The following is a 13,730-nucleotide window of genomic DNA, read 5'->3' on the forward strand; positions in this document are numbered from 1 at the left end:
CATATCTACTCTCTGCATGAACTTTCACAAGGCTCAGTGCAAGCAAAGCTGGATTTTTACTTGAAGGGCTGTTAGACCTAGAATTGCTTGGGGTTAAAGGAGCATTATCCTTTATTATCCTCCATTAGTGAAAATACAGAACAATGTTAAGCCCGAACATTTATCTGGTTGTTGTTTGTTTTTATTATTTTCAAAAGTTCTTGTATTTTAGTAACTGTTTCAGGTCTTTTTAATGTCTGAAAAATTAATTACATGGGCTAGGTAACAGCCCAGTCAGGCTAAACTAAAAATAGAAGGCAACCTCCTTCCATTTCACAACAAATGGTGCTTGTCTGATGAATGCACTGAGATTTTTTTTTTTTTTTGGCAACTAATTGCAAGTAGTTACAGTTACTAACTGGTTCCTGAACTTGGGCGTGCAACACCCTCAGCTTCTGGGAGACCACTTTGAAACACAAGGCAATTGCTTGCAGTGCCTGATGGGAGGCAATCTCTCTTTAAAGAACCATGGCCCCTTTCCGATTGGAAAGGTTTGCAAATATTGTCATCTAATTTCTAAATGCAGATAGATTGTAAACAAGTTGCAATCAGTCATCTGTGACGTGTCTCTTTGTAACAGGAATCTTCACTCAACTGGTTGACAACTGGTCATATTCTGATTACATTCCTATATAGAAGTAGGACTGCTGAGCGCCTGTATGATTTTGCAGGTAAATCGCAGTCCTATTTGTGAAAGAATTTCCGAATTTCTGGCTGCACTCTGAATGCCAACTTGCCCCCACTCAGACTGAGAGCAGACAGACTTACTGCCATTTTATGGCACCAAACTTCCTTTGGAAAACAACAACTGACTGTAGGTGGGCGTGTATCTGGTCCTGGTCTTTCAAGTGCAACAAATTAATTGCACACGGTCGTAATAATTTTAGTCCTGCTGCTGTCTCCAACCACTGCATATATCATAATTGGCATTAAGGACTGTAGCTTGTGTCTAAATAATATTAAAAACAGAAAACTCCTCAATGCTTAGGCCTTTAAAGGGGGGTGGTAGGAGTTATGTGGTAACGGAATGAAATTTTTAAAACTAATAATCAAATACGATTTAACCACTGTTCTCTCAAATCAGGCTAACTAGCATGCAAGTCCATGAGCACATGGCTAATTAGCATCTAGTTTAGATAATCATAAAACAGAAATACAGAACCAACACACAAGAATGTCAACATTTGTATCAAAAATTGGGTGTCAGTTAACCAAAGTGCATTCTTGAGTAAACTCTTCTTGGGGAAGTAAACTTACCAAACCTCTGATACTCAAAGTTCCAGTAGCTTCTGCTAACAGGAAACATGGGTAATGTGCAGGAGGTAATGTAGCTGCCAGGTTTTTGCCAAGCAAGAACATTTATGCTATATTTATTTTAATACTTTCTGTTATACTCTCCCTGTGAGGTCCAACGGTGTTATAAGAATGGGTGGTGTACCATTTAAAGTTACGCCTGATATGCTTTCTAAGAAGATGGTAGGTCTTTTCAAATCTTACACAATCCATGGCTTTGTTCCACTGTTATGCATTCAAGCTGTTGAGTCCACGCTTAGTGACAAAAAAAAAAGAAAAACAAGAAAAAAGCTTTTCTCAGAAGGCAGTGATATCAGCGATATATAATACAAGCTATTTCATTGCACACCTGACAAACCTACACTGGCACAATATGAAATTTTCCTCAAGTTTATCAAATGGTTGCAGTGCTGAGTGTGCATACAGTAACAGTTACAGTCTGCAGAAACTGCTCGAAAATCCCGAGATACTGAAACGTAACAAGCCAAATTAGAGAAAATAAAGGGGAAAAAAACGAAACTATTTAAATGACATGTCCATTCACCCACACAAAGAAAGAGAATATTGTATAAATGGCTTTAAAAAAAAAATATTGTCAATTTCCCGTTCTCGCACTAATGGGCACCCAGCGGTGGTTCCTATGGTAACGGCCCTAAACCATGTGGTAGCAGATGGAAGGAGAGCTGGAGGGCTAAATTTATCTTCCAGTATCCTCACTGACTACAGAAAGAGAGAGTGTGTGAGAGAGCGCGAGAAGGCGGCAGGCGAGGTGCCTCCCTCCCAGAAGCTACTGTTTTTTTGAGAGGAGCACACCAAGAAAGGAAAGAAAAAAATCAATAGTTTGGGAGTTTTCAATTGGTACTACACCGATATTCCATTCTTTCAGGAAGAATCAAAGCCAAATCCAGACACTGGGATGCTAAAGAACCACAGACCAGTTGACAATTTCACCACAAAAAATAAAAAAATAAATAAAAAAATATTGGTGCTTTTTCTCTAAACTAAAAAACCTACATTCTGACTACCAGTGCTGCATTACTGCAGACAATTCACCTTTAAATATTATTGTCTTCAAAAATGCAAACAGGGACATTCAAAGCATCCTATTTTAGAGAGGAGAACAATTTTTAAACACTTTCTTAATGAAAGTCAATAAAAATGTGAACCCCTCCGGACTTGTGTGACCCTAAAAGCATTCATCTGTTGTTGTGTTATCCACTATGTTGTCAGCTGAGCACTAGCAACGCTGTCGTGCCCAACAGTGCAGCTTCATCAGCAGCCTGATAACGGTGCTCTCTGGAGGGACAGGGGAGAGCCCTTAGTGGATACACAGTGTTCCCTTTCTCCCTGTGCGTGTGTGTGTGTGCACTTCGGGAATGTTCCCACAGGTCCACATGGAGGACATGCCAAGCATAGGCGGCTGGATGCACAACACAGGCAGCTCATTCACTCCTAGCTTTAATACCTACACAGCCCACGGACCACTCGCTACATGCACTCTCTCCTTCATTCACACACAGACACACTCACTCTCTCTACACAAGCTGTCTGCATGTGTTAAAATGGGCAAAAAATAATCCAAAAAACATTAGGCTGACTTCAAATGTATTCAAGCACACTGACGCAAATGATTCTCGTGCTTTTCCACCTCTCGCTGCCTCACTCATGTAGCAGCCTTTTGCAATAACAAAGACATGAATGAAGAATCCCCCCCTTCCTCCCTCCCTCCACAGTTCCCACATCACGTCACACGCCTCATACATCAAGATCACTGCAGATGACAAAAAGGATATCAATGGACCCCCCCTTTTTTCTTTCTTTTTTTTTTTTTTTTTTTTACCTGGTCGCAGGTGGTGTTGTCCTCCGATTCTGAATGACTGGAAACAGGGAGAGCAGAGAGACACGAAGACGAGGAGAGAGAGAGAGAAAGGATGAATGAGAGTTACGCTGAAGGCAGAGAGAAAGGTAATCGAGTCTCCGCTCTACGTGCACTGGGCTGACAAACAGGTAGCTGAGTATATTATGTCTATGAATGAGAAGGAGGGGACACGCTCTCTCTCTGTCCCTCTCCACCTCTTTGATACACCCCGCTCCCACGTCCTGGTGTCTCTGTTTTGGGTTCGTGTGAAGCAGTGGCTCTTTATATTGATGTTGACGTAAGCTTGTGTTTCTTTTGGCAGCGGTTTCTGCTGCACAGCTGGCAAAGCGGTGAGAGGTAAAAAAGAAAGGGGGAGTGCTCTCTCCTGCCTAATTGAACTAAGAGGGGAGGTGAAGGGGGCTTACTTCAGAAATTTTTAAAATACAAGTTCACCATTCAGATCTCATTTTTCCAACGCAGGTACAGAGATATACTGATGCTGCATTTTGAGAAAACATGGGAAAGATACAAGGGGAAAAGCGCACACAGATCCAGGTTTTAAGAGCGGCTCTGGAGAATGTCCACAGTGCTCCTGCCAGGGGTCAGGCTGAAATAGGTCCGGGCAACTGTGACATCACTCTTTTATGCCATGGGTCCCCCCGCCATTTCCCCTCTGCCAATGAACTGATTTTTTCCCTCCCTCTTTTCTCTTTTTTTTCCAGCAGGCTGAAAGCTCACAGATAGGAGGAGCATTGAGGGAGTACCAGCCGGTAGGATGCAGACAGGCAGTGAGCTGCTCATCTGGTCAGGCGTAAAAAGGAGAAGCCGAGAGGATTGGAAGAGAGCCCAGGGTGTCCATCCTGCTCCAGGCCACAGAGAAACATTGTGACTACAGGGCTCCAGATTCGAAAATGATGTGATGATGTGTCTGCTCGCATACAGACATTTCTGGCAAAACGCTACCAGCAGACAATCTTATTCTTACCAATCAACTATCTGAAACCTAATTATCTCACTCTAACATACAAGAGCACAGCAACTCAGAGCACAGAACCACAAACTACTTTTCTTTTCTTTTTACTGTTTTCAATTTGGATGGACCAAAAAAATGTAAGAAAAAATTAATTAAAAGTAACCAATGGAAGGTTTTTTCTGAAAATAAATAAACAAAAATAAATAAATAAATAAATAATAATAATCTTAATTACACACGTTGTTTCGTCAGTGACTAAATCACTGCAAAGTTAAAAAATAAAATAAAGCTCACACACTGCTAAAATAACCCCAAAACAATCCCCCATGCAATGAACGATCAGTGGATCTGACAAACCGCATGCTCATTGGAAACTCAGCAGCCAGTGAACATAACCTGAATAATCATCTTTTATGAATGATCAAAATTTAAATTTATGAAATGAACTTTATGCTTTATTCAGTGGACTATTTTTCAAGAGTCTACTGTTCACCGTAAGGATTAAAAGGACTTTAGCTGACCTTTTCCAAGCACTGTCATCTGAGTACGTGCTTATAAATTCTGGAAAAAGGTACAGAGTCCCCTTCTGTGAGCATAACTGTTATTTGTTTCTTTGTCAATGAAACTTATGAAAGAAATCATGTATGCCTGAGAGCAGCAAGTAGGCCTGTGTGCAGCGTGTGTGTTTCATTTATTTCATGTCTTTTAAAAACAAAAAATTTAATTGTAATTTTTCTGTAATTAATTTCTGTAATTGTCTGACAGAAGAAAAAGAAGACACCCTAACCTTAAATCAGTGGGTGAAATCATGGTGGTTATGCCCATTCTTTAGATACAGTCACAGAGAAAAAAAGATTATTTTACATACACCCTTACTGTTGCCATAAATAAATAAAGAGGGTAAGTGGGCAATGCAAATCAAATACATTTGATTTATTAAATATGAGCAAATGCGACCCCCTCTATCTATCTATATATATATATATATATATATATATATATATATATATATATATATATATATATATATATATGGTACAATCTTTCCTCGACTAAACGTCCCAGCAAATTCACAGAGGACACACTGTGCAATGCTCAGAGAAACTGCACAAACAAAATCCAAGAGCTGCAACTCTAAAGGCCTCAGTTAGTAAGCTAAAAGTCCATGAGAGTACTATTAGAAACAGACTGTAGGAGTAATGCTCGTTTGGAAGGGTTGCCAGGAGAAAGGCTTTCTCTTTCTGAAGAAAAAAAAGAAAAGAAAAAACAACAGCACAACTTAGATTTGGAAAGCTACAACTGAACAAACCACCAGACACCCTGTCCTTTGGGCAGAAGAGACCAAGGAGAGGCTTGCAGAGTGAAAACGAAACACAGCAAATCAGCACCAATTCATCAAACCAACTGCCAAGCAAGTTGATGGAGGGGTAATGAATTTGGCTTTATTTTCCAGCAACAGAACATGAGTGGCTTTCATTGACTGAACTGACCATGAACTCCATGAAGAGTCCATGACCACGAAGAGTCAAATATGAGGCCGTCTGTCTGACAGCTAAAGCTTGGCCCAAATTGGGTCACGCAATATAACAATGACCCCAAGAACTCCAGCAAATCTACAACAGAATAGCTGTGACTGGACCTTAAGAGGGCTGTGCAACCAATGTCTGCAAACCTAAAAAAATAAATAGAAATTGAGAAACGTGATGAAAAGTGGGATCAAATTCCTACACAATGATGTGAGAGACTCATAAAGCCATAAGAAAAACTAATTCAAGATACTGCTGCTAAAGGTCACAAGCTATTAGAGCATTAAAATTTACTCTAGATTTGGATGGAAACTTGGTACCAACCCAAGAAAAAACGTATTATCGCAATGCATTTTCTATGAGTTTAACAATTCCTAATATCTTCAGTGGTTAATAGCAGTGATCAGGAAGAAAGCTCCATTACATCAGAGGTAAAGTTGAGGATTACGTGCTGGTTCTAGATTTGAAGTTGGGTTACATAAAGCACATTTTTTTATATTGCTTACCTAATATGGGATTTAATACATGTTTATGCATATTGTCAAAGTAACCCAGAGCAAAGATTCTGTATGGAGAATAACTTACTGCAAGCTGCAGAGTGAACACTTTGGATGTTCCCAGTTGTTCAGAGCAAATGGCAGCGTATGCAAAATGCTGAACATTAATCTTTCACACCGTACGACTGAGGGCATTTTGGCTACTTCAACCTTACTGTTTATGAAAAATGTTTGCGGAGGCCCAAATCTGGTGAAAATCCAGGTGATTATTGCTTTCAGTGTTTGTTATCATATTATCAGAGGACGAATATTGACCCTTGCTCTACTGTCTGGAGGTGACAGAGCTGCCAGTGTCAAGCTCTTTCACAGGGTTGTCTCCGTCTGTGCAGCTGGGGCTCATCTGCATGGCCTTGTCACAGTTTGAACATCATGCTTCCAAACACGTTTCCTCAACAGGATTTTTTTTGTCTGTTAGGAATGTAGGATGAGAAAAGGATGGAAACAAAAAGATAAGGTTTCACAATGCTGCCCTCCTTTCCCTAAACTGAACACTGTGGATTCATTTTAGTTCCTCGAGCTAAACAATACATTAACATTTAGCAGTGGTTGAATAGGAAAAAAAAGGGCTATTTTTGAAGATGCAAATGTTTTGAATGCGTCTGGCTAATTCCAGTTTAGACACCATTTTGTCTGCAAAATGGTCATATGTAATTTTAGGAAGAATAAAAAGTTTTGTTTGTACTGTTATTTTTTTGATTTTCTGTATTATAACCACAAACTCGAGCCATTTTTCCCCATTTACAGCTAAACGGGTTTATTGTAAAAGTCCCAGGTTATGGAAGATTACATTTAAAACAGGTCAAGCATTTCCCCTATCAAAGCTTTACAGAAAAGGCTTATGTATTCATTTTATCTTCAAAGGATGGAGCCAGTGCTGTGCTCTTTAAATGTGGCGGCCCCAGGTGGGTGTCTAGGGAAATTATTCAAGAATCTTTGGTCAGACACCACAAGTTCATCATATTTAATACATGATCAGAATCAACACAACACACTTATTTTTCTATTAAAGGAGTAAATACATAGTTCACTACTTTGTTGTTATTGTCATTATATTGTCAAGCTATGAGTACAAAATATTTAGAAAAGATGCATTTTTTTTCCCTTAGAGCCCTCTTATGTGACAAGCCTTTAAAAGATTTCAGTTTTGTTTTGTTTTCTGGGGAGGGCTTATTTGCATATTGTGCTGGATTTTTAGCTTTTCCTCAAAATAAGACAGAAGGGAGTATATCAATTATGGCTGGTTTTGGACTTGTCAAGTAAATCTTCAAATTGGATGAGTGTGATGACCATTGATCAATATTCGATTTTACCTAAAAGGCCAGTATTGACAAAAACATATATTGGTCTAACTTTCGTTGCGTTGCAGTAGACTGTCAGTAGCAGCATCCAAGCTTGGGTCAGTTCTGGCTCCATCCTGCAGAGCCATAGAGGGAGTTTCGAGGCACTGTGCCACCTGTCACCAGAGAGAAAACACAGGCAGGGTGCTCCTTAGAATCCCAGCAGTCGAAGGTTTCACATATGGCCTTAAAACACCACAGGAAGCAGAATCTGTCACTGCTACGCCTGCCACACTATGGAGTAGTCTTTACAGAGTCAGTTTGTGGTACATAATGATCTCTTAAATGCATCATCACAGCCAATTTAAAATTGTGCTTCATATTTGATGTAAAGCACAGCTGTATGATCTTAGAGTACAGACAGTACAGTCTACCAGCCATTACAAGACAGTGAGCCACAGACAGACCAGAGATGGCCCACCCAACCCCCACCATACACCCACCAAGCAGGAGGAAACAGATGCCCCTCTCAACCTCAACCTGCCCTAATGGCCAATGAAAATAGCCATGTGACCAACATGGGTTAAGTTGGACTGCCACAGTGTAAAGAGTCTATGGAGATAAATGGTCACCTGAGCTCCAAAAAGAGCTCCAGTTACTGTATGACCTGACTCGTCAACAGCAGTCCATGTTGACAGATGTTGTGCAGAGCTCAGCTGTGGTGGGTGGTGCTGATTTAGACTCTAGTTCCAAATGTTCCAATAACATACTAATTCCATGTGTGTACAAATGTGGCTTTATGTAGCAAGGAGGAACATTTCTGTATTTAACCTCCTAGGACCTGGTGTCCACATATGTGGACATCACATTTTGGGTTGTCTAGACCAAAATACTAAATTTTGCTCTACAAGGGCCTGATATCCACTTACACAGATATTATACTGCCACTGTTTTATCGAAATTTAAAACAAATTTCCTCTTATGGGAATATCATTTTTCTCAGAAACAAAAATCAAGTTAATAAAACAACACACACTCAAAAAAAATCATCAGGTCCCAATCAGGGCAAATAGCAAAGAGAAATTGAAAATGCATGCCATGAAAGCGTTCGGGTCTTAGGAGGTTAAGGAGCAATAATTTCGATTTTCACTTTTCACCAAAGCAACGTGACTGTAATACACAATCCAAATTTCACACGTATGATACATTTTGATATGCTAAGCATTTTATTTTTATTTGAGCATTCAGCATGAAACGTTTTATTAAATTTGTTGCCTTTCATAGATTTGTTCTTCTTGCTAATGTTCTAGTATACCTCTAACATTAAAAGAAAACCCAGCCATATGAAAGGCTATAAAACAGTGTATGTCTTGTGCAAGCCCCAAGTCTAAATAAACAGGGAAGGCTCTGTCGAGAAGGGCACACACCGTAAAGTTTTTGCCAAATCAATGTGCGGATCAGAATAACTCCATGTCAGATTGGTGAAGGCCCAGATGGAGGCAGAAGATCTACTGTACTAACCCTTCACTGGAACAGCCAAAAGAAGAAGACCACAACAACTAAGATAGAGGGTTTTTGTGACATGTCCTATGGCAGTGTTTCCCAACCTTTTGGAGCCACGGCACATATTTCACATTAGAAAAATCACACGGCACACCGCCAAACAAAAGTGTCCCAAAAAGCATATTGATAATTTTCCCCCGCGCACCAGGCATAGCGGAATTGGCTCAGTTTGTCCCCAGTATAGCTTTTTTGCTTTCTTCTGACCACTACTCAAGCTAGGGCTTTCATCTGAGTCAGATTTTCTCCAGGACCCAGGTCAGATTGACTACTTTTTCTTTTTAGATATTTATCCATTGCTATTACGCCCTGCATTGTTTCACTCACAGCAGGACTATTATGTAATTTCTTCTTCGTCTTCTTCTGTTTTACTGGCAGTTGGCAACCTATTTCATTAGAGCAAGTAGTTGTACTGCCCTCTAGTGGAAGAGAATGAAATTGTTCTGCCCGTTACTCATGCGGTCGCTCAGGCTACGTTCACACTGCAGGCAAAAGCGCATCAAATGCGACTTTTTTCACCCTATGCGACCCATATCCGATCATGGTATGACAGTGTGAACAGCACAATCCGATATTTTCAAATCCAATCTGGGTCACTTTCGTATGTGGTACTGAATCAGATACATATCTGATGTTTTAGAAAGCGACTGCTGTTTGAATAGTCATGTCGCATTATATCTGTCTTTTACGTCACTGACACAAGACAGATGCCAATTATCAGCGCCGGACAAGACATCGTGAACGCTTCCTGGCCATCCAGTGAAACTGTTGGGAAGACAACGTTGGAGAAATGTGAACATTTTATTTGTACTGTATAATCTGCAGACTCTGACAGAAATCTGCAACTATCCTTTGAAGCACCGCTCCTCTCATAACAGCAATAAGGACAATTATTAGGCCATATGTAAATAACAAAATAACTTTATAACTTAAAGCAAAATTGGGAAACGTAAAGTTCGAAGTCTTTATATTAAGGGCCATCAGTCAAACAATACTGTTTGCTCTGGGTCTAAACAGAGCACGTTGTGTGTGACGTCTTCTTTTGCGCATGCGGGCCACTTTGAGGGTTCACACTAGAGCGCGTTTGCTGTCACATTTTATTTGTAGTGTGAACAAGCAGACAAAAAAAATCGGATTTGATCAAAAAAATCTGAATTGAGCATTAAGACCTGCAGTGTGAACGTAGCCTTAGACTACTAATCAGGAACCAGATAATATTCCACGGCACACCTGATCATTTCTCACAGCACACCTATGTGCCGCAGCACAGTGGTTGGGAAACACTGTACTATGGTAACCATGACATTCCAATTTCCTATTTTCAGATCCACAATATACTTTATTAATCCCAGAGACAATTATGTGGTCACAGTTGCTCAAGACAGTTACGAACAGGTTAAAGTACCAATACAAAATATTACAATATACTACAAAATATTACAAAATAGCTCTAATAATACAAAGAGCTCTAATATACAAATATCCCAATATATTACACAAAATTGGAAGTTGAAATTCAGATGCGCCCCTTATCATACCGACTTTGTTATTAGTGTGAATGCTGATTAAGCATTCACAGTATTGTTATCCAATCATTTATTGTCATTTTCTCCAATTTCCCATGGAAAATTCAGAGGAAACAAGGGGAGTTAGACAGAAGCACGGCAAGCAACAGAGGTCATGAGCTGGAATCGAAATGGGGGCTTTACAGTTATGCAACTCTCAGCTAGAAAGCAAAGCCAAATTTCCCCCAAATGTCAAACTAGTGGAAAGCCTGGATTGGTTTCTGCTGTTCCAAAGTACCAACACAGACAACAGAAAGCACGCCCATACAGTAAGACAATTATAATTGGAAACACACTTTAGTGACCTTCTGAACTTGCCAGCCTGTGAATCAAAAACTATATATTCTAATGTAATTGTCTGACAGAGACCTGCAGTGTGTCACAATTCTTGGGATATTTTCATGAAGTAATTGTTGTAGTATCTTGAGTAGTTATCAAAACATTTTTTTAATCATTTTTTACTGACGCTTATATGGACAATATTGTTAAGTTATATTTGTTTTACTTTTTACTTTTACTTGATTATCCATGTCAAAGTCTATAGGAAGCTGATTTGCATTGACAGATGAGCGGCACAGACAACCACAGTGTGAACAATTCCCTTAACAGTTCTGTTCAATCCTGCTATGTTTGTTGATCTATATGGGTGGGCCACCACCAAAGCCCTATTTAGAGCTAGGGGAAAAAAAACAAAAACAAAAAAAAACTGCTTACAGGCTGCTGGAAGTTGTGTCAGACTCTGATGCTGCAGCACCTTCCTGGCCATCAGTGCTGGTTGATAAAAGTCAGTACTTTGTGGCCTTAGATTTTAAAAACAGCAGAGGAAAGGACTCAAATAACTTTTTTTTTTTTGCTCTGTTAACTTCATTAACCTCAATGTATATCATATAGCTAAAATGTACACTCTCTATTAAAAAAATGTGTTAATATTTGCAGAAGCCCAGTAACAAAAGGCTCATTTACAGAAAAGTTAGTAAATCATATTTAGAGCAGCAGCAAGCCAAATCAGGAACAAGGAGTTTGACACAAAAAAATGGGAGGCATTGTGCAAGTGATGAGAAAACAAGCTGAAAATGGAGAGAGGAAATGCTAATTATAGGCAGAATGACCAGCTGCCTGCTATATTTGTCCCCACGCCTAAGTTAGGTTGTTTCTGCGAGAGTTTTTGGCTTCAGGGTGTGAATGTGGCTTTTGGTTTGGTCGCTGACTGAAACTGTGACACTATTTGCATACCCTCATTGCGATTCTGATAACACAGGCATACTCCTAATGGCTACACCTGCAGTCAAATAAGGTAGCTTACATGTGAATCATTTTTATGTGGACACAAAGAAGTGGGATTCATTCTATCTGCTGAGCCACATATGAGCATTTTCCGAATGAAAGGAATTGTTTCGTTTTTGCTCCTACGTGTGAGAAATTCAACAGAGAAAATGTCAGTCCTCTAGCAGGAAATCCACACCGACCCCCAGCAGGTCACACTTTATATATAAATGATGACATCAGGAAAAGATTTGAATTTGTGGTTTCCAGCTCTGCCCTTTTAAAAACTCCCTACCATTATAATGGCAAACACTGTAGGTGACTATACAGCATGACCACATGAAGAAAGGGAGGTGCAAAAGGCATGGAAAGTCATGACATCAGCTGAAAACGATCAGTAATTAGAAAGTAATCCTGCCACTTAGTGCAAATTAATATCGGCTGGTTCAGTTCCAACTGGTCACTATAAAAAGGTGTCTCATTACCAAGGTGTCACACAAGACAGATTTCATGATGGTTAAAACCAATGAGCTCTCTCAAGACCTTATTGTTGCAAAACATATTAATGGCATTGGTTACAGAAGAACTTCTAAACTACCGAAGGTTCCAGTGACTACTGCTGGGGCCATAATCCAGAAGTAAAGAACATAATTTCAGCATAAACGAGCCACAACCAGGTTCTCCATGCAAGATTTCAGACTGAGAAGTGAAAAGAATTATCACAAGAGTTGTCCAAGAGCCAAGGATCACTTGTGTGGAGCTACAGAAAGACCTGGAATCAGCAGGTAAAATTTTTCAAAGAAAATGATAACGAATTTAACCGCCATGTCCTATATGCACACTCACCACGTAGGACTCCACTGCTGAAAAAAAAAAAGCACGAAAAAGATTGGTGGAAAACATTTAGACAAGAAAAGCCTGTGAAATACTGGGAGAATATAGTCTGATGAGATAAGACTAAAATTGAACTTTTTGGAGTTCAATAAAAGGCACTGTATATCACCCCAAAAACACCATACCAACAATGAAGTTTGGAGGTGGGAACATCATCGTGTGGGGATCTTTTTTTCCAGCACACGGCATTGGCACATTTCATATAAGTAAAGAAAGGATGAATGTAAAAATGTGCAAAGACATTTGTGATTAAAAGTCATGCCATCTACCAGGATGGTGAAGGTGAAATGAGGTTGGACGTTTCAGCAAGACGACGATCCCAAACACACAGCCAAGAAAACTCAACTGCTTTTAGAGAAAGATAATAAAGCTGACAGAATGTCCCAATCTAAATTAAGGGATAAAAAAAACTTAACATTATTCTGTCTTCTTGGAAGGCTTTGAGGTTTTGTACATGTGTTCCTCTGTGTTAAAGTGTGTAAGCGAATGAGTTTGAGTCTGTAGCGTTTCAAGGAGCATGTGGTGGCTGCAATAAAGAGAAGCAAACATATCAGCACTCTGAGGTTTGCCCTGTGCTTTGATGTGAAGTTTTTGTGCTGCTGAAAACAAGATGTTATGATCATGTAGACATTAATTAACAATAACTCAATGTCCAAACCTGAGGTCAGTGGCTCAAAGTTTTACTGACCCATGTACATTTTCACTGCCTTGTGAAAAATGCTTTTATCTGTCTGAGAGAGAGATCTCTATGTATGTATATTTAATTGAGACACTGTTTTATATCATTTCACTTTTAATCCCCTCACCCCCAAATTTAGACTCACCGCTGTTCACTTCCATGTAAAATAGGACGGCTGCCGTCAGCCTTCAGCAAGCTGTATCATTTAAACATGATGTCAGACTATGGTAACAGTCAATCTGCATG

The 13,730-nt window shown here is 39.7% G+C and overlaps 1 protein-coding gene and 1 long non-coding RNA gene across 9 annotated transcripts in view; one reads left to right on the plus strand and one right to left on the minus strand.

Annotated features, from left to right (window-relative positions):
- hivep3a (HIVEP zinc finger 3a) overlaps nucleotides 1-13,730 on the minus strand; it is a 48,492-nt gene that overhangs the window by 19,888 nt on the left and 14,874 nt on the right. For 4 of the 8 annotated variants that reach the window (XM_084920256.1, XM_084920253.1, XM_084920254.1 and 1 more), the window contains one exon: nucleotides 3,173-3,209. The exons of 2 other annotated variants lie outside the window; for them this stretch is intronic. The gene's annotated coding sequence lies outside the window, so the exon portion shown is untranslated. Of the gene's footprint in view, nucleotides 1-3,172; nucleotides 3,210-7,596; nucleotides 7,700-13,730 lie in introns of all 8 variants that reach the window. 2 more of the 8 variants (XM_084920255.1, XM_084920259.1) reach the window with 1 other exon arrangement.
- LOC146362538 (uncharacterized) lies at nucleotides 2,856-5,086 on the plus strand. Its single transcript, XR_014799315.1, has 2 exons — nucleotides 2,856-3,297; nucleotides 3,913-5,086. It is a non-coding gene; the product is annotated as an uncharacterized LOC146362538 (long non-coding RNA).

The sequence above is a fragment of the Perissodus microlepis genome, chromosome 22 (genome assembly GCF_051167445.1).
Source record: "Perissodus microlepis isolate ML-2025 ecotype Zambia chromosome 22, ASM5116744v1, whole genome shotgun sequence".
In the NCBI taxonomy this organism is placed as follows: domain Eukaryota; kingdom Metazoa; phylum Chordata; class Actinopteri; order Cichliformes; family Cichlidae; genus Perissodus; species Perissodus microlepis.